Source organism: Lagopus muta, chromosome 15 (genome assembly GCF_023343835.1).
Source record: "Lagopus muta isolate bLagMut1 chromosome 15, bLagMut1 primary, whole genome shotgun sequence".
Lineage (NCBI taxonomy): Eukaryota > Metazoa > Chordata > Aves > Galliformes > Phasianidae > Lagopus > Lagopus muta.
This window is the reverse complement of record NC_064447.1, coordinates 14,659,481-14,680,696: the sequence shown is the minus strand read 5'-3', so window position 1 is coordinate 14,680,696 and position 21,216 is coordinate 14,659,481. Positions and strand designations below refer to the sequence as shown.

Sequence of the window (21,216 nt, the reverse complement as noted above, 5' to 3'; positions counted from 1 at the left end):
ATTGAAAAGTAAAAAAAAAACAAAACAGACTGACCTCGTTTGTGTGAAATGTGAATTTGATACTAAAAATCTGCACCTAATAGGAAAAGTTGCTTATTTTGTTAATGTCTGAAAAACACAGTGGGGAAAAATAAACACCCACTACTAGTGCTACAGAATGCAGCACTTCCAGAAATCAGTAAGAGCTAACACTACTTACCTCACAAAAAACATACCTGCTGTCCTCCTGCCATTTGGCGTTTTGCTAACATAGGCAGACTGAGGAGCTATACTATAACTTGTTTGGTCTGTTTTTTTTGGTGAACAACACTGCAGAGTCATCAAGCGCATACATCACCCGCACGGTCAGTAGTTGAACTGTTACTGTGCTTTGGTTATTTTGTAGTCCACCACTGCTGACAGCACAGGGCAGTCAGAGCAGAAAGGCGGCTCCCAGGCACCTCTTATCAAAGCTGCAGTCTGTCTTAGTCTCTTCATAGCCCACATTACGTACTGAGATCAGAAAGCAGCCATTTCTTATTTTTCCCAATTAATAATGAACATTTATTGTTTTGTTTACATGACTGCACACTTGAATTTAATGCATAAGTAGTGGCTAATTGGTTTTGACAGTTGTTTTGTTTTGTTTTTGTAAAACAAATCTTTAAAAATAGAAAAGCATACTACAAACAGATCACCCACTTACACTGACACTGATCACCTAGAGTTGTTACCTTCAGCTATTGCTGTATTATTTCACATACACCAGAAGTTACTATTCCAGCAACTTGTGTGCATTCAGCCACCTAAAGTATAACCAAGGCATTGCATTTCTCAACAAATGTACATTTCATTAAATACTTCCATTAAGAATTTTTAGGACCATAGAAAAGCTCTCATGAATGATGGAGAAGTGGTGAACACATTCTACATTCTAAATTGCAGTGCACAAATTAAGCCTGCTCTCATTTAAACATTCATTGAAGGCTCCATTTTATTGAACACTGTCCTCACGAGAGGAGGAAGCATTGTTTCAGCACTCAAAAGACAATGCTATCAGATAAAAGAAATGTCTTTAATAAAGTCACCCACAGCACCTTTCTGTAATCAGTTACCAGTCCAAAGCCAAGATAAAATGAGCGCAATACACTGATGTAAAGCATCTAACAGAAAAACCCTAAGTGCTGTAGAAAGAATAGCTGCACTCCTTTATTTCTGCTGAAAGCCACAACTGAAACGTACACCTACACAACCATGGACTGCAGCCCCAGTGCAAGCTCAGACCAGCACATACAAACAGGAAGCATTTGCTATTCTGTCTGCAGTGAACACTCAGTAGCACCCTCCATATACAACTGCAAAGATTAAACATGAAGGAGCAAAAACAGCAGTGGAGCAGCAAAGCACCAAATGCTGAAACGTACTTTAAACTGTACTTTCATAGCATTGTTTCAAGAACGTTTGTAGCCCACTTTGATTTGGAGACATGATATGAGCAGGAACAAAACAGAACAAGTGACAAGATTTAGAGGAGAAAAATCAAAGAACAAGTTACATCCATTAATGATTCAGGTCACCTGTATAAAAATGGAAGCAGCAGACAATGTCCATAACCACAGAACTGTCAAGCAAACAACAAAACTCAGAAAGATCAGCCTTAAAGAAGCTGACAGAAATTTCATCTTACCAAATAGTAAATATTAAAGTTTCCTTCCTGCAAATAACTGAGATAGATGAAGGAGCATAACTAGAACTAAAGATATTTTCTTTTGGAAACAAAGCAGGACAGGAAACAATGAAAGGAAGACAGCCATTTTCATCATGCTTTCTCCAAACCAAGTTCTTCTATTATGTTGAGTAAGCTATCCAGAAACAACCAGCACTTCTCAGTGATCTAACAGAAATACCTAAAAGGGCTCTGATGCTCATGAAGTACTCCGCACCCTAAGTAAACACCTAGTTTTTATATTTTGTCCATTTCCAGGCATTATAAAGCTTAAGTGCTCCCAGGCACGAACACATTCGGGGGATAACACCATGACTGTATGATAGTACCTCACTGTTCTCAAATGGCACTGAGCACAAAGCATTGCTGCAAAAACGTGGCTACACAACTACAAAGCCCAACTGTGTATGCTGTGACAGCCTGTGATGATTGCACTTTGTGTAATTACAGCTGTTTCAGCTGTAGTTGTACAGACAGCAAAATATTTGTATGTGCCATGTGAGCAGACAGAACCTTCCAGCAAAGTAAAGGAAAACACAATACATTAAAAAAAAATCTTTAGATGATCAATACATTGGAAATTCATTTTACAGAAGAAAACATATAAACAGCAGAGAAGAAAGAAAACTAAAAGGAATCTTTGCCCTATTGTGGTGTATTGGATCTGAATTCTTTTTCATTTTTAATATTCACAGCAAAAAAAAGAGAAAAAAAGATCTTAACACCAAGATGCAGAAGACTAAAAAGTTGATCTGAAATGAGCAGAAGACTTCAGCGCTGATCTAAAAACCGAAGTGTATAATCAATGAATATGAAGATGTTAGAATTATGAAATAAACAAGAAAGTTTGGCTCAGCAGGTTATAATAACAAAAAGAGAATAGATAGAAAGCCTACCTGTGTCCTGGGCTTGCTGTGAAACTCCAAAGGAGGGATCTCCAAAAAGAGACCCTTCCCCACTGGTAGTCAGCTTTTAATTGGGTCTAGGAGAGGTGCAGCCAGGCTCCACCCCTTCCAGCAGCATGGTGAATTGCCTGCACCTGTGCTCCCAGGGCTGACTCAGTGCTCGCCTCAGGTGATCAATCAGAGGTTCAGGCCGTGATTCAGCAGTGCCCATACCCAAAGAAAACCTGCAGTTTCTTGTGCTGCTCTCTGATTTAATACTTCACTACTGCACTGTTATGCTTTGGTGCTATTGAATGATTGGAGATAACAAAAGCAGTCTTTGGTATTCATATCCTGTTGTTACACATTGTAAAAAGAAAGAACACTTCTAGTGATCAGCTGTGTTATAATTAAGGTCTGTGGTCACCAGCTGAAAGCAGCAGCAGCTGTGGTCACCAGCAGTTGAAAAGGGAAGAGGTATCAGTTCTGAAAACTATATTATAGGTAAAAAGACAAAACTATGCATAAGCAAAAGAAACCAAATTGAAAAAGATTGCCTCTTCTGCCAAACTTGGAGAGAGATGGGGAAGGGAGGCAAGAATGCAGGAACGTTATTTGAAAAATTTAAATGTGTGGGTTTTTTTATTAACATGATGCAAATCATAAAGATTCAGGTTTCCTATTCTCCCCTCTCTTGACTAAAAAACATAATTGGGAGTGTGTGGAATCAAAATAATTGATCCTGGTTGGTAATATTCTTCAGTTTGACAATAAGCATTTAATGCAAGCAACCATAGTATGCATTTGCTGCTCAATACATAATACATAAAAGCTCCCAGCAAAACAATAAGTCATAAAGCGTTTAACAGTTTACATTTTTGTCATTTTTTGTTAATGAATAAGACCTACAGCAGTCTCCATTAGGTTGTTACAACACCGTTACAAGTGGATGTCATGCATTTGTGATGTGGAATTCCGATAACAAAAATCATAAAACCATGATAGTGCTCCACTCTCACTGTCACCACAGCTGAAATGCACCACTCACAGCCTCACTGCACTGACACCACTGTTCAGTCTCCATAAGCGTTCACAAGCACTGATAAGTGTCACTGGGGGCCCTTTTTTCTCCATGGAGGAATTCAGTTCCACCCTTTGCTCCCCCCACACTTCCATGTCAGGCACCATTCTGTCCCAGTGCCCCTCTGCTGCCATCTGTCACACAGCAACAACCTGTCACAGAATGTTGGTGGGCAGGTTCAGCCTCTGCTGCCATCCCACCAACAGCTGCCGCTGACATCACAAAATAGAAGGCATTATTTTCAGAGCAGCCCTCATATTCTTTCTTTGTCAGCTTCTAAATACCTCCCAGTTACCACAGAGAACAAAGGATCTCAAATGTCCTCCCATCTGAACTGCAAAACCTATGACTTCTGAGTTGTGCCAGAATTCAAGTTGTGTTAGGATGAGAACTTGAAGATTTACTGAGGGAAGAGGTAGAAACAGTTTCACCAACTGGAAAAAGAGGAAAAAATATTTTTGAACGAGAGCAGCTTCAGAATAGGGTTTAAAGAAAAAGAAGCTGACTTACACATGTGCTCTTCAGAATCAGAAGGAAATACACTTGAAAATTATTTCTAGGTATCTTTTGTGTAACTTTTTTTTCCCCCAACAGTCTAATTTCAAACGCTTATACGGACACAAATGATGTGAAGAAGTGGTTTGAATATGATTAGAGAGAATGCCCTCAGCATGAGGACGACAGATAAATAAGTTTTATTCAAATTTGGACTTGAATATCCCCAGGCTCAAGGAAATGAGAGGAGGAGAAATGCTCTGTAATGAGCAAAGGAAATTCTACCCACTCAGCCCCAGTCCGTGCGCCCACTCAGGCGCTCCTCGAGGAGCTGCACAGCTCTCCTGCTCACAGCCTCTCACCAGCTCTGCTCCACCTCGCTGTCAGGGTGAGATCGCCGTCTCTTCCGCCTTCCCGTTAGCAGCACACAGCAGTCTGGCCAAGCCATCCTACCTACTCCTCTCACATTTCTCACCAACTTCAGTTAGCCCTCTTCATAGACCAAGAGATAACCAGTTACATAAAATAAGGTGAATAAATTCTGTTACCGCATAGTAATTACATAAATTGTACTATAAAACACTTCCAACAGCCACAGGTTTGAAGGAGGATTTTCTGTTGGTGAAAGAAGGTTTTTAAAACCAAAAGCTATGGCAAGGATCTGAATGAAAATCCAAATCCTCAGTGGTTTAATTTTTTTCCTGCAAATGTTTGGAATATTGAAGCAAAAAACAAAATCAAAGAAAAACATTTACATGCTTCAAACATTTTTTAAAAATTAACACTGTCTAATGAGCACTATTTACTATATAATATTTTCACATTATGTAAATATGTGCAAATTCCCCTTGCAGCACGGATGTGGGGACACAATACAGAAGACTGATCCATCAAAACGCGTATCACAGATCAGAGCAGAGTTACTCATGTGAAGGCGCTGTGAATCGCCTACAGCAGAAGAGAAAGTACTTTCTTCCAGACAGTGAGCTCTAGAGCGTTCTCCACATGGCACCACTCCCTGCGGAATCATCCCAGCAAGGGGAACCAAACTCCACTCATTTTTCCAATGATATTTCCAATGTTATTCTGATTAAATGCAGATCCCATAAAGTTGATGAGAAGTTATGAACAAACAAGCTCCATTTTTTTTCTTTTAAAAGATAGATAAAGCAAATACTCCCACGTGGGAGTTCCATTTTCATTAGCGAAGACTTCACTCATCATTTATCTTCTGAACTATTTGAAGATGTGCAGAGGCTGTTGTGAACTGCAGCAGCCAGATCAGAGTCACAAAAGAGCACAGGACAAAGTGCTTGCTGTCTAACAGATGGAGCAATTAACCACACCAGAGAAATGCAGTAAAAGCTAAGCGAGAAGTGCTAGCAGGGAGTATGGTTTGCAAGAGCATTTAATGGGAAACTTGGCCTTTCTGGCCTTTTTTGTATTTGTAAATTGATATTTTACAGTACTTTCTTTCTCTTGCTTCTTATGGCTTCTATTTCTACTACTTCAAATCCTTGTCTTACTGATGCAAACTTAAAAAAATGTGCTTATTTCTGAGCTACTAGGAAATGAAAAGTCCTCAAGGTTCTGAGCAAAAGTTCAAAACAATATTAAATATTTTAATCATTAAGCTCTAAAAATTTAACTCAGTGTCATGTTAATGTCAATCAAGACCTTGATTTGTTTGACTTATTTTCCTGGTCTACTGCAGCTCCTGCTAGTTTTAGCCTAGAGTCACGGAGATTAAATGCCCCGGGCACCTAATAAAACTGTTCTAAAATTGTTAACTGAGCAAACGCAATATGAAGATTCACAAAAAGTGTTTTGTGCATGCATTGTTGCAAGCAAGAGGAATAGTCTTAGAATGACTAAATTTACAAAAAAAAAAAAAAAAAAAAAAAAAAAGCAACTGCCTAGAGTACAACCAACAACTTATTTCAACATTTCTTAGCCAAGCAGACAATATTACAAAAATTCAACAATTTTTCAGATCATACCAGATGATCAAATTGGGTTTTCTGTGAAATTATATTCAGAAAAGGGTACTACAATAGAGGTTATGAAGAACAGTAGCTAGCTTCAATCTGCCTTCTTGAATATGCATCCCTCCTACTACAAGCTGGCAAGCGAACTTTTCTCCCAGTGAACATATTCATGTTTCTCAATTTTCTCAGTGTTTTCTGGTATAGCTCAGTGCATATCAAGATATGGGACACCAGCAGAGAGGGAAAAGGTCATGTTCAGAGGAATTCCAAAGCATCTTGAATTTTGTTACAAATAGTGAAGTTCAGATTCCTGGAACTGGTCCTGCTAATGAGGGGAAAAAGGCAGCATGCAATCATTCCCAGCATTAGCAGGGAATCAAAAGAGTAGATTTAGGCTCCCAGTGTGAGGCTTCCCAATTGTTTTGGCAGTTTACTACCCGATCCTAATTGCTCCATCTCTACTATTAAGCTTTTGTATAACATTTAATCATAAATATTTACTACCAGTATCATGTGGTATAACTAACATTTCCTCTTTTTTTGCTTTTTTTTTTTTTTTTTAAGAAAATGCTATATTTTCAAAAAGAAGAGACATTATTATGACTGACAAAAATAACGATTATAGTAAGAAGTAACCAGTTATGTGCTTCTGTTGGCAAAGAACCTAAAACCAACAAAGATACTGACAGATTGACTTTCAAAAACCAGAGGATAAAAGGTATGAAAGAAGATAGTTTGAAATTCTGTCAACTGAAAAATCTTTTTTTTTTTCTTCTCCTTTGCTGGACCCGAATCTCTTTTGGTAAAAATGTATCCAAGTAAAGTACTTTTAATTTTCAGTACTCACTCTCATACTCTTCCTTCTGTTCTATGCAGAGCATTATCACTTCTATTTTTCAATTGGATCTCTGAGGCTAAGCCCTTGTCTTTCCATAAAAACCAAGATAAAATACAGACAGGAAGGAGAGAAGATGCAATTAATTCATGTTGAGTGAACAGGAGGCAAACAGGAACTGCTGGAAAGAGATCACCCCCTCAAAGAAGTCATATATTATTTGATGACAATTAATTATGCCTTTCAAAACATCTATGTTCCAGCACTCTGAACAGCAGACAAGAGCATTCTATTTCAAAGAAAGCAGAACATAGCAACACTCACTCCGTAAAAGAACACACGAGAGAAAGCACATCTATGAATCACAACAGAAAGCTGCCTAGCCCTGCAGCAGATTCTTCCAGCCAACCGGATATATACAGGATAGAGCATGAAGGATTTTTGCATTTACTCAACTAAAAAATTCATGAGCCTGCAATATTAACACGATGCCACGTAGATTCCCAGTGACAGAGCCCTAGTACCCAGCCAGGGCATTCCATTTCCAGCTGACACCTCATTACAACTTAATTGTATTTACACATCATTTGGGGCACATTAGGGCTCAATAACTAAGTTGATCAAGTATTCATTGTATGGTAAAATGTATTTCAGAGCTACGTTTTGGGGAAGAAGATGGATTTTATATACCACATGGCTTCTGAACAATTCCTATTAAGCATATGAGCAGAGTAACTTCTAGAAAACCGTGCCGGGGCAGGAAGTGCAGGGGTGAAGCTATCTGGGCCTGAACCAGCAGAACAGGAACGCTGGAGTTCTCAGGTGGCAAACACACGAGGATACTTGAGTGGGAAGATCTTAGGATGGCTTCTCATCCGTTACTCTGCAAAGTCCATTCCTTGGGGGTCAGTACAAGCGAAAAAGTAGACCTGAGCAAAACTCCTCCTGCTAAAAGAGAAGAATCCAGGGCTCCAGCATGGTACAACAATTAAAACTGTGCCAATTTATTTCTTGCTCTATTCTCCCTTTTCCCTCTAATAGTTAACTATTAACCGCCCAGAAATTCTTTTAACAACAAGTGATAAGAGAAGATATCAGACCTCAATACCCATTGAGCAGAATGTTGTAAATCAAGCATGCTGCTTCTCCAAATATGAACCCACATTGAATAAAACAGCAAGATGCACATTTCACACAAAAACTTGCTACAAGTTCCGCTAGAGGTGACTTTCAAAAAAATCACTGATCCTTTGTGTCACAGTATTTATTCTAAAGTAATGCTACTTTTGGAGTAAAAGCATTTGAGGCATTTCTCTCTTCATTCACAGTGACCAGAGGCATCCATGGGCAGCCTGCTAGGGGCGCAGCAGGAAGTACTCAGATACCTTTTTATTTCAGGTGGAATCTGGGTGCACAAAAAAGTTGTTCTTTTCCATACTAGCCTAGTCCTAAATTGTCAGGGATTACATCTTATTTTGGCTTGCATTTACTACAGAATAACTGCACTTCACATGATTTCATTCCTCTTGTTTTTCAGGAATAATCAAGGTATTAACATGCTGAAATAGACCAGGGAAGCTGAAATATAACCCCACACAAGCACATGCAGTCACCCTGCTGGATAGCCAATGGCAGACCAAAATTCTGCTGCTGCTGAAACGGTCTCGAGATGATTTCATTGAAAGAAAAAGAGGTTGGTGTTTTCTTGATCAAAAAGTTAATTTTCCAGACAACAAATCCCAAAAGTAAAGAAATTGTGCACCTGAGTCCCATGATAAAAATGCATTTCATAATGTATTTATAGGTAAATGAGATAGCTACTTCATTCCAGTTAAATAAACTGTTACGTTTCAACACACAGTGTTTGCCTTCTTTTAATCATACAGCCTGATAGTTGGCAAGACAGATGCAAAGCAGTAGTGTGGATATTTTTCTTAGCCCAATCACCATTTCTGACATCTCTTCTCCATGAACTTCAAGCTCAGTAGATCAAAAATTCAAACTCAGCTTCAGTTAAGCTCATGGATGCTCCCAAGTTTGGGTGCCAGGGTGCAACAAAACCTAGAGCAACTATTTTGGTGTCTGCTTACTGGATACATAATTACTAGCAATAAGCACATGCATCTTTCCCTCCTTCTCAGATAGCAACCTTTCACACTTTATTATCACTTATTAAAGTCTCCTGCTGGCTTGATTGAAGTGTGTAGGCTGCACTACACTTACCTGCAAATAAAGAAACAAATGAAGGTGCTTTAAGTTACTTCAGAAGCTCTCCCTGTTATTACATGCCTCTTTTTCATATTATGCATTCCACACTTTGCTTTTGTGTTTCAGTTACAATGTTGTTTCTTGGTGACATAAAAGTAAAGCTTGACTATTACTGCCCACCCTTTTCTTTTTGTGCTTTCCCTCACGGGATGCAATTTAACACACATTACTGATGTGAATTCTTCTCAAAATCTTAAATGTATGTCTAAGCCAAGCAGGTTCTTACATTTCCTACCAGTGGATGGAGGAGTTTTCATCCTTTCATACAATTTTGTTACAGAATATACATAATCGTATCTTTCTCTAGAGAGAACATGAAGCTAGTTCTCTGTATAGCTGGAGTTCTGCACATAGCCAAAATCCTTCCTACAACTTCTTCAAAAACAAGATTGTTCTTACAAACTAGAAGCTGTTAAGCAGGGAAAACAAAACACCAAGTGGTTCATTTCATCTCCTATCAATTAAGAATGCATGCATTTGGGATTTCAACCTTACCTAGCACCTGCAATATTTGACTTCTTTAAAAGAAGTTTGCTTTCCCTGCCTTCAGGGATGCATAATGAAAGAACAGACAAACCCAATGAGATACAGTAATGTCCAACTCTGCAAAAAGTTTCACTCACAGACTGCCAATTCAGTACCCACACCATCTCCCACCCCACCTAACAACGTTATAAAAGCATTTGCTTTCTTTAGTTATATTTTAAAGCTATGACCTGTGTCAGTTCATTATATCAAAAAGCATATCACAGCTTCAGAAGGTGTAAAAACATCGCTGTCATCTGCTACCATCTATCTCCTTCAGCTCTCCTCTTGCCCTAAAATGTTTGCCTCAGGAAAAAAGTTTGTGGACAATCAACATTCTGCTGTTGCCATTGCTGCAATTTTATTTTTTCCAAAACTGGCTGGATAAGCGGTCTGAAAGAGAGTCTGCTTTTCAACCTGCTTTTTAACCTTCAGGAGGTTCTCCAGTAGTGAATGTCATCAGATATCAGATCATCCTTCTCCATGAACTCAAATGCAAGCGCATAAACCCAAAATGACGACTCTCCAGACTGACTTGCAACACAGTAAGTTCTGCACATTAAGTTACTCACATGAATTTCTGAAAGCTTCAATTAAATGCAGGTTTCTGAATTCTGATTGCCTACTTGGAAAACTAGAAAACTCTTTTTCCCATGCCAGCTACACAAGGAAACAAATCACACAGATATACTGCCAGCCTGTCAGTTCTCATCCCCTCCTTCATAACTTTTGAATGAATTGGCTAATTTTGATCAAATTTGACAAAAGGACCTGGTCTCAAAGATACCAAGTTCCAAGTTTCCATGAGAACTGACAGATGAGTAGGAAAAAAAGACTGATGTGAGCCTTCTCAGTGAGGAAAATAATGCTATGTAAGCTCAGCAATTATCTGTAATGCTTGACATACCAGCAAGCTGATCATTGTGTATGTATCAGCCACACAATCCACTCAGAATCAACCACAGGTCTTCTGCTTCTCACCAGCAAGGAAACAGAGGAATGGGCTGGAGGTACATTCAGGAATCAGTGCAGAAGCTGGGTTTTAGCAATGAGAAGGAAACAAAGAAAGGATCTGCAGCTCGAGTGTACAGAATCGAATTGGGAACCAGCCTTACATTTATCAACTGTAACCAGATCATTTTTTTAGAGTTCGCAAAGTGTTTATAAACAATAACCCACCATAATCCAAAGCATTAAAAAAAAAAAAAAAAAAAAGATCAGAGAATGTCAGATGGGCACGATTTAATGATGCTGCAAACAAGTTGCTAGTTAATTCAAGTTCAAGGCCAGCGTTCCAATGCTCTTAAATCTCCTTGCACAACCATGTGCTTTTTAGCTGTGTCTACATCAGTTCTATCAGTAATTGTACAGTTGGCACCTGGGTTGTTAGGGACATATCCCAAATTATTAGCACCTCAGTAACTGAACCTTTATAGAAGAGATTCTTGGCACATTCTGGAAATACTCTTGTCTTTCCAGGCCTTTGTTTGGGCAACCATCTCAGCCAAGAAAACAATTGGCTCTCAACCCTGTCACTCCAGGCACTCACTTTCAGTTATTTTTCTACTATGGATCCTTGATCTTTTTCAGATACTGCTCTCAAAGACACTGTTCCATTCTGTTGATGAATTACTACATTTACATCTGCTCAGATTAATAAACACTCCAGAACTGAAGGTCCATCTCTGCTACTGAGAATATTTGGTTTGAATTTTCATTCAGGCAATCATATCCCTCCCTCGTGCAGATGTTACAGAGCATAAAAGATAAGAAATCATTCCAAAGAAATCTGCATTGCAGTCATCATCAGAGTAAATAAAGGATAACTGACAGGACACAGCACACCAGGCAAATTATTGTGCTCTTCATAGAGAAACGTAATGGATTTCTTTTTCTAAAGATAGTTTCTCTCCTAGATCCAGAGGCTTTTGTATTAAATTCAATATTTTTAGCTCCCAAAAAACCATCCTGACTTAATTGCAGCAGCTTATTACCATCAGAGTAAGAAAGCAATGATAGATCACTGTGATTCTTCTGTCCTTGTTACAGGAATCAAAGAATCCTTTACTAACAAACTGACTTGCCTCCAAAAGCAGAAATCACACAGCTCCATCTTGTGGAAAACAGGATTCCCTTTGTTCAAGTCCTACAGATCACTTCTGTCTTTATTATTGTTTTAGTTTTAGATATTTTTATCTACATGTTTTTTTTTTCCCAATGCAGATATTTTTCTTTAATGAGTAAATTATACAACTCCATCAAGAACAGGAGCAATCTGCCTAATGTCTTTGTTTATAGTCTTACATTTAATTCTATTTGCCTGTAAGATTTTCCCAAACAGGTTCATACTTTAACAGCTCATCTTCACAAAATCAGGTGCTACTTAATTTCCTGCATGTCCTCCCTGTATTCTGTCTCAATTCATGTAAATCAACACAGAACTTAAATGTCAATGCCAATAAGGTAACCAAGTCATAACTTTTACCTTAGACAAACAAGATCAAGAAAAATGTCTTTCCAGACATGGTTAAAGATTCTGGAGACAGCTGTGCCATCAATCCTACCCCCCCGCTGTCCTCCCATTGTCCTTCTGGGAAGGGACAGTAAATCCAAAGTAACCATGTCACCATATGTGCTCCACAGATGGAATTATATTACAGACTGTGCTTAGAAACACAAAAGGTCTTCCTACTTCCTTCACCCTTCCTTGATAAGATTGGTGTTACAGGGAGAGAGAGCTTTAAAGCCCTCAGAAAAGACAAGTTTATAGTTATCCTTCTTATCCAACTTCTCTGCCAGTTATTGTACTACTTACTATAGAAGGAAAACACCCAATTTAAGATAATGTAGTTAATGCAAACTAAGAGTTTTAGACTGAGAAAGAAACCCAGGAATTTCAAGATTTCTGAACAATAAGGGCTTCTCTTCACAGTGGTGATTAACTTACCCTCAGTTGTCTCACTCTACTCTTTTGTCATTGAGGGAGTATTTCATGGAAACTAAGAGAAAAGCAAGCATCAAACAAAAAATACTCAAATATTTACTCTGCTGCACATACTCATTTCCTCCATAGATCACATTTGGAACAATTATTCAGCAGGCTTTGCTTTCCTATTTTGTTCACTGTTCCATATGCAGAGCGACCTGGTCACCACTATTATATTTCTAAGAAACAGCAGAGAAACAGTTCTGACAGAACCCAAATGTTGTGAAATTTTCTACTTAATATCAGCAAGTCTCAAACGCAAGTTCATAGCTTGTCTTGGTTCTTATGACTGAAAATAATTGCTACGTAAGGGTTGGTCAAGGTGGAAGTGAAAAATCATGAGGCATTTATATAGTGTTTATACACAGCGTTCTACTTCTTTTCATTTTTCCTGTGTAACATTCATAAGCAAGGTACAATAGAATAGATTTGTCAGAGGTCTACAAACTGAGATTCATTGTGAAAAAGTTCCTTGGTCTGTGGCATGTAACTCATGGTAGAGCCTTTGCAGCTTATTAGGATATATGGAAAAATGCATTGTATTTGGAGAAGAATTTATTTTTCCTAAGTTGCAGTCTAACGCAGTATTTCTCCATCAGATTATCCCAGCCCACATTCACTGATGCTCTCTGAAAAAACAGTGAGTAGTATGACTCATGGGACTAGCTGCAGATGACTCTGGGAACGTATTTCCCATTAATTTACAATTGAAATGCATAAGTGGTCACAAATGACCACAAACATTCCCTCAAGTCTTATATTTTAATTACAAGGATAAATGATTGCAAGTATTTTCATCTTTCTTTAATTTATTTTAAATTAATTTCCAGTGTGAGAGCCAGAAGTCTTGAGAGAAGAAGGAACGACGGGAGCTTTTGCTGATGATGAGAGATACCAGATCTGTAAGAAAAGTGTCCACAATCCACTTGAGAAGTTTGTAATAAGCTCCATTTGAACAGAATGGATTGTCTTTCAGTCACACTTTGTATCCCAAAACAAAGCACACATTTTGACATATGCACGGACAAAAAAAGCTGTTTCAAATGCAAACACGTGATAACCAAAACCAACTTGGACTGAAGTGCCATTTTGGACTAAAGCAATCCGAAGTAGTCTGAATCTACACAGACAGGCAAAGAAATGCAGTAGTGAAGAAGTCGTCTAAAAATTACCAGAGCTCTGTATTTCTAGCAACTTGCCAAGACCTCCAGTGGAAAAAAAAAAAAAAAAAACAACAGAAGGGCATCTTGATTTGTTCCCCACAAAGCCCCTACTGAGGATGGTCATCAGCACCTCACCGCACCAAGCTCACCATCCATACTGAGTCATTTTGGCATTCCTCCGGTCTGGTAGAAGTCAAAACAGTCGCTCTCAAGGTATGACTGACAGGAAAAATACCCCATCTCTTCCACTAACATTTTCTTATTGCATGAAATTTCGTGAGTATCAACTTGACTTCTTACTCAATTTTGTAGAGGTTTTTGTTTCTCTAAGAATTATTACTCTGAAACACCAGAAACCAAAATCAGCAAAAAGAATGAAGAAAAGGAACTAAAGGAAAGGATTTGCCAAGGTTCATACACCACCCCACCAGCATCTGTCACTGCTGACAGGTAAGGGCTACTTCTGAACCTAGGTGAACACATTACTTCATCCTCTTTATCCAATCAGTCTTCAAATTGCATTCCAGAATCTGCCAGCAGGGCTGCCAAACAGTGTCAATCATGGCAGGCTTTTCTGTGATCTGGACACCTTTTCAAGAGAAATCGGATGGAGTCTATCAATCTACTTTACATCTGCCCCTAAAGAACATTTACCAGGAATAGCAAGGTTGAAATAGTAATCCATATATATGAAAAATGCATTCCCATGCTCTAAAACAAACTGTATTGTGGAATTCAGTTGAAAAGCCCAAGAGTACTTCAAGTGATTCCAAGAAAGTGCCAAGAGAAAAGATAATTTGTTCAACAATGCTACAATTATTTCATTCCTCAAAAGTAAGTGATTAACTATTATGTTAATTTGAATAAATACTAAGAAAGTATTAAAGCAATATTACAGGGGAAATCAACAACATTACAACTAATTATTACAACTCTTACAAAAATACTTCGTAGGAAAACTCTGTATTGTATACAGTGTTTAGAAAGCAATTATGCAGCAGTTGCTGCTATGATTCTGGCATTTTTAATCAGTTGTGACCCTATGCATGCTCATTATTTCAGTGCATGCCATTAAAATTCAAATTATTTCAAAACAGCATTAGAAATAATTCAGTATTTCCTGTTTTAGTGTGAAACAAATATATATGATTAAATGTTAATAAGGAAGGTCATTCTAGTCCAGAAAAAAAAACAACACATGACAATGTATAGTAAAAACATACCTGAATCTGCTGTCACCATTTCTCTGGTCCTTTTCCAATACACGTGTTTGGATAAGGCACTGAAACTGCCATCCTGAATTCCCTCATAACCTCACCAGGAGCTTTGGCTGCAAGAGATATCAAACATCAGACTGAAGGCTGGGAGAATTCAAAAGCCAAATGCCCAGAAGCCATGGCAGGTAACCAGTTTTAATAGAAAGGCTCTTGTTTTATTACGCACACATATTAATATGATTCTTTGGATCCTAAAGTACTGCAATCATCTTTCAAGGGTTTCAAAAACTTCATAATACATCCCTTTTATAGGATTATGAACTTTTGCAAGTGGGTTCAAGAAGTAGTGTTTCAAAGGCTAAAAGGTAGATGAAGCATATTTTCCAAATCTCTTTGAAAGTATTTTAAAATCAGAGGCCCTGCCAGCACACACCGCCACATTCAAAACAGCTAAAATGCACTGAGTGCTACTATCTTCTCTTTCTTACTCTTCTCCCCTCTCTCCCTGGCACGGCTACTGTTTTATCAAAAAACAAGTAATAAGTCCTTCAAATAAATAAAATTAAATTTAAGCTAAAAACAAACAACCCCACACATAACAAAGACTCAGTTACTTTTACATGGTTTACTAAGCAACAATAAGACAACGATAAACACATGCAGATGGTGGTTGAGCCTCCTTGGCAGTTGTGTGATGACCCATTCTGAGGTCTCATTTCCTTCATTTGAAGTGTTCTCAATTTACTGTATTTCTACCACAGAAAGCTATTCATAAGTAGTTCAGAATCTCCTTCATGTTTCCTTGCAGCAGTCTGCCTGCTGATCACAACTGCTCCTGTCACTCTCAACACATTTCTGAGTTGCCCTGTTATATTTTTGATACTGAGTTCTTAAATAAAAACAGTGAAAGCAATACACATAAATCCACTGTTCCAAACTTCTGATGAACTGGTGTTTCCCTTTAAGGTATGTGATTTTCATAATGAACATCATCCCAAATATCATTGCAGAAGTACGCTGCATATCAAACACCATCCACTTTTCTTTTTTCAGTTACGTCCTCTCACACTCTCATAAAGCAGAAGTCAACAAACACCTGGATTTATTGAAGGTTTACAATAATGAGCTGCAAAGTTGTTTGTATAAATTCCTTTTTTTTTTTAAAGCCATAAGTAGGTGACTATCTACCAATTCTGCCCATCCATATTCGTGCAATTAGGATTTATTTTTTTTAATTGGCTACACTGTACATCCTCACTTGTTATAGACCCATAGCTCTATTTCAGACCCATGGGAGTATAAATAAATTTGCTTACCAGACATTTGATTTTAAATAAATCAGCTCATTGTAGGAGGAGCAAAATTACACCTCCAGTTAACTTGTATCCATAGTAGGTACTTTATCAGCTAAGTACTTTGTTTTGAAATTTTTACCTTTTCTTTATGAGAGCCTTCTAAACCACAGCAACCAAACCTCACCCCACGCACCAAGGTCAGGAAGCACCTGCTATCAGCACTGCTGGCAGTCAGAAGCCCAGCCAGGCATGAGCAAAGCACACAGTGCAAGTGTTACACTGCTGTTATCCTGATGACCGGAAGGCAAATAAAAACGCTCACATAAACTCATTGCTTTTGTATTCATCCATAGTTTTTGTTTTTTTGTTTTTTTTTTTACTTTTAATGCACTTTTTCCCCCATGAATGTGAAGTGACAGACTGCTAACCTTGTGGATAATTGCGCCGTATGGTCATAACATGTTTTAACAGCAATTGTCAGATGTAAAGCCACATTTGTCACACTGCCAAGCCACTGCCTGCACTTTCCGAGCAAAAAATGCCCAAATACAAAGCAAGCTACAAATAAACACGCTCGTCTACAAATGTTTGGTTTTAAAGTTACTGTGGGAAAAAAAAAAGGTTGATTATCAAACACAAGAATTGTAACATCAGTATAGCATGGATGTTGACTTGACCTTGCAGAATTCAGCAAGGCTTCTACATATGAGATTGCTGAAGCAATCACAGGAAATGCACCAGAAAGGCAGGCTGCAAATAGAGCACGATTTCCTGGGATGACAGAGGGAAGCACCCAAAAACAGAGAGCTGAAGAGTGGGAGGCAGCAACAGAGAACCTGAAAGCACGAATCGTGCCTGGAGATTTCCAGAAGCAGGTATCTTCCTGCACAGAACGCATTCCTGTCTCCAACCCAGCTGCAGCTATCTGTACTGAAGCCTCTCTCCCTCAAAAAAAAAAAAAAAAAAGCAAAAAAAAAAAAAAAGCAAGAAATGTATGCCTCCATTCCAGTTTAAAAAAAAAAGAAAGACCATTAGTTTGTTCTTGCACCAGTACTGGGGTCAGTTTTCTATTTCATCCTCCATCCTGTATGTCTGGATCTGAAAAAAACAAAAAAATTAAAAAAAAAAAAAAGAATCAGGGTTCTTCTCTTCCTCAAGAGGCCACCTGAGATGTGCCCAGGCTCTGTGACCACAGCTCTGTAGTTCTGCCTGTCCTGTGTCACGCTTCAGTTTCTGTTTTAAACTGTACTTTCATAAACACTATTTTAATCCACACCTCTTCAATATCACTTTTACTTTTGTGGACTTACATGTTTAGAATACTGTTCACTTTTCTGTCTGGGCATGATTTAAGTCTTAAATACCATAAGATTTGTGATTTAATACAATTCTTCATTAACATACAAAGATTACATCTGTGCAGCAATGTACTTGTTTTCTTAGCAAGAAAACAGTGAAACAAGCGGTGTGTTACATTTTCAAGAAGATTAAAAGTCTGATGAGATCTTTGAGCACTGCTACATAAAACGTTTTATCTGACTAACCTACAACCTGCCCAGGAAAGCATACGTCAGCATAAAACCAAGCACATGAAGTTTGAAAGTGACTCAAAGGACTCTTGGAGCTGAGGAAAGACATTATATTATTATTCTAGTCTAAATAAAGAGCCAGCTTCAGTCCTAACTGCAAATTGATTGCTGCTGCTTTGAAATTAGAGATTTTCCACAGGCTCTAAAAAAAGTCTCCTCTTGTAACATGATGGAAAGGACAGCCATGACAGCAGAGCAGCAAGGCTCTAGTCTGCAGCAAGCGAGGATCTGCTCTAATGCAACAGCCGTGAGCACAGAAATAAAGCACAAAACTTGCTTACTTGTAGAAGGCCTCAGACATGCAGGAATTTCAAGGGAGACCCCCTCACCTCCACTGCCAGCCCTTAAATGAGGGCCCTGAGCTGGGCTGGCCCTGCTCTCCCACCAGGTGCTCCATCACTTTTTCAGGCCACAACTTAGCACTCCCACTAAACTTCTCCACTTCAAATTGAATATAAAACATCATTGAAAATAAAACAGATCACACATTCATAATACTATGCAACTAAGAAATCTGAGAGGTAATTTGATACATATCTAACTTCTTGGACAGTTATTGGAAGTAAGGAGCATGAAAGATATATTGATTTGAAATGAAAGCACAGATCTGGATTCCAATTTTGATTCTGTACTGCACGACAATCCCAGGAAACGCGTCCAAGTTTATTGATGCTCAGGAGATGTCCCAAGCACTAAGAACTACAAGAGAAAGTTAGTTTTCTAGACATATTTCTCAGAAATACCTTTCATTCAAAGTAGGATACAAAAGCCAATAATTAATGAAGTAGAGAGAAGAGGCCGTACTGAAATCCCCAAACTCTTTCCCTTGCAATATGACACTGACAGGAGGTAGCACTATTTCTCACTTTGAACTGCCCAAAATAAAAAGGGAACAGTGGCATCGTACTGCACAGCATTTATACCTTATGCTTGCAATTGGACACTACATTTTTCTTCCTTGTAAGCAATTAACCATCCTTTTTCCCTCACTACAGTAGGACAGCTACGCAGATGGCCATTTAAATTAGTTACAAGGCCAGCTGCACTTGGCGGAGTGGAAGCAGAGATGTGTCTTTTCCTTTGTTCGGAAAAAAAATCTCTTTTCCTAGAAAAGTGATCTAAATGAATGTGACCTGGTAGTTCTACTGCACTAAAGAACTCAGGAAGAAGATACGCATCCTTGAACTGAACATTCAGTTCTTCTGTCAACGACAGCAGAATGGCCACAAGCACCAGATTTCACCTGTTAAAATGAAAGCCCTGTCATTGTTTTAACCTATTCGACAACATATTCCAAACTCCTGATTTCTAATCTCAACACAGTACGTCGTTCATCTTGGAGAAGACCCATACAAGGACTGGCTGCTTTGCTGGCAGGGCTCCAGCAGAGCACTGTGTTCTAAAGGTGAACAGCTGAATCATCAGTTCCTTCTTTTGTTCAGGCCAAAGTAGTTAACTTGTAGATGTCCTGCTACCAACTGAACAGCTTAAGACTTCTGAGTGCATACAATCATGTCCCTTAGAAATACATGACAGCGTTGAATATATGCAATGCATTAATGCACTTAATCTGTCACTGTTATATATTGCTACAATAAAGAAATCCCAACTTATTTCATGACTTTAACACCTATAAACTATTGAAGTGGAATATTCTACACAGTCATCACATATGCTACTTCTCTAAGATACACATGTGAAAAGTCTAACTCAAGATTGTTCAGGGCACTTATTTCAAACTATATATATCTTTACACTTCAATTTAGCTTCGCAACTGTGGATATCATTAACAGCTGAAGTTCAATTCTGAGTTCACTTAAGACAAAGTGAAGAAACACAACTGCTGTTCTCATGTGGCACTCACAGCCAGGAGGGGAATCGAGGTGATGCAGTCAGTAATTCCGGGGTCTCACAGTCTGTGCAAAGCTAATCCAGGATGAGAACTGAACTTACCCTTACTAATGTTTCCTATCCATCAGCCCACAGCCAGATCAAATCTTTAATCAGAGCTCATTGTTAACTCAGCAAAATCATGTCACGATTAACTTTCAGAATAGCTTCATTGGGAAAGAATAATTAGATTTTTCTTTATAGGAGAAATATTTTTTCATCTGTAAAGAATGTTCTATATGCAGACTGCTGGAGAAAAATCTATTGCAATCAATCACAGAAGGTGCCCATCTGAGAACTGAATTTTCCAAGAACACGAACCAATGTGCCTTTAAGATGACTTCTAATCTCCCAGACATGAAAGACTTCTTTCAATTTTGAATGTTGTTTTATATTTACAGATACATATCTGAATTTCTATTTTTGTTGTTTTTCTCAAAAAGGAAATTTCTATGTATTTAAGTCTGTATGTATAAATTGCGAGACTGGATAGTAAACCCATGCATTAATTCAGACACTTTTGCTTCAACAAACTTGTATTTTAATTATAAGCTTCAACAGCTTGCTGCTTTTGTAAAAGTTTGGAAAGGAACAAAAATGCCAACATTAATAATGTGACACAAATATTAATCTCTCAAGGTTCACCAGTGAGTGAGTTCAAGGACTGACTGGTAAACCTAACTAGAGAAAACACCTGAAAATGCACACAGGATTTGAGATCAGTAAATGTAGTCCATTTTACTTATGATGAAGTTAGCTCTGTGGGAAATTGAGAAATGCAAGAATACATGGGTGATTTCTGTGAAATCTGCCACTGTCTTATTAAGCGGATGGCAGAACGGAGGCTTCCAACACCCCGCAGCTGGGGCAGGTTTTCTCACCAAGCTAACGCTGTTGGTCAGGCTGCACAAGGGATAAGCCAGGCGCACTGAGCCACGGCACATTTTCACAGCTGGAGACACTGAGCTTCTCTTAAACACAATGGCAGGATGGAAGACATCATCACACGTTGGAGAATTTACCCAAATATTCATTTTCTTCTCACAAGGAGTCTCCCTCAACTCTTGACATTGTAAGTAACAAAGGTTTATTACTATATTGCACAAGAACTGTTGCTAGTTCTCAGGCCAGAGCGTTGTCACTACGCACAATAGATGAATGACTTACTTACGGCTTCTTGTGCCTTTCTCTTCTTTAGTAACTATTAATAAGTTGTCAAAATTAAAATTTTAAAAAACAATTGGCTGCCAAAAAGCATATCTTATGTCGGTTTGTCTTCGTTTTTCATTATATT

At 38.4% G+C, this 21,216-nt stretch overlaps 1 long non-coding RNA gene across 2 annotated transcripts in view; it reads right to left on the bottom strand.

Annotated features, from left to right (window-relative positions):
* Positions 1-21,216, bottom strand: part of LOC125700970 (uncharacterized) — a 129,862-nt gene that overhangs the window by 77,867 nt on the left and 30,779 nt on the right. Inside the window, exon 1 of one of the 2 annotated variants that reach the window (XR_007380120.1) lies at positions 2,602-2,750. The exons of the other annotated variant lie outside the window; for it this stretch is intronic. This is a non-coding gene — a long non-coding RNA (uncharacterized LOC125700970). Of the gene's footprint in view, positions 1-2,601; positions 2,751-21,216 lie in introns of those variants that run through there. 2 annotated transcript variants of the gene reach the window in all.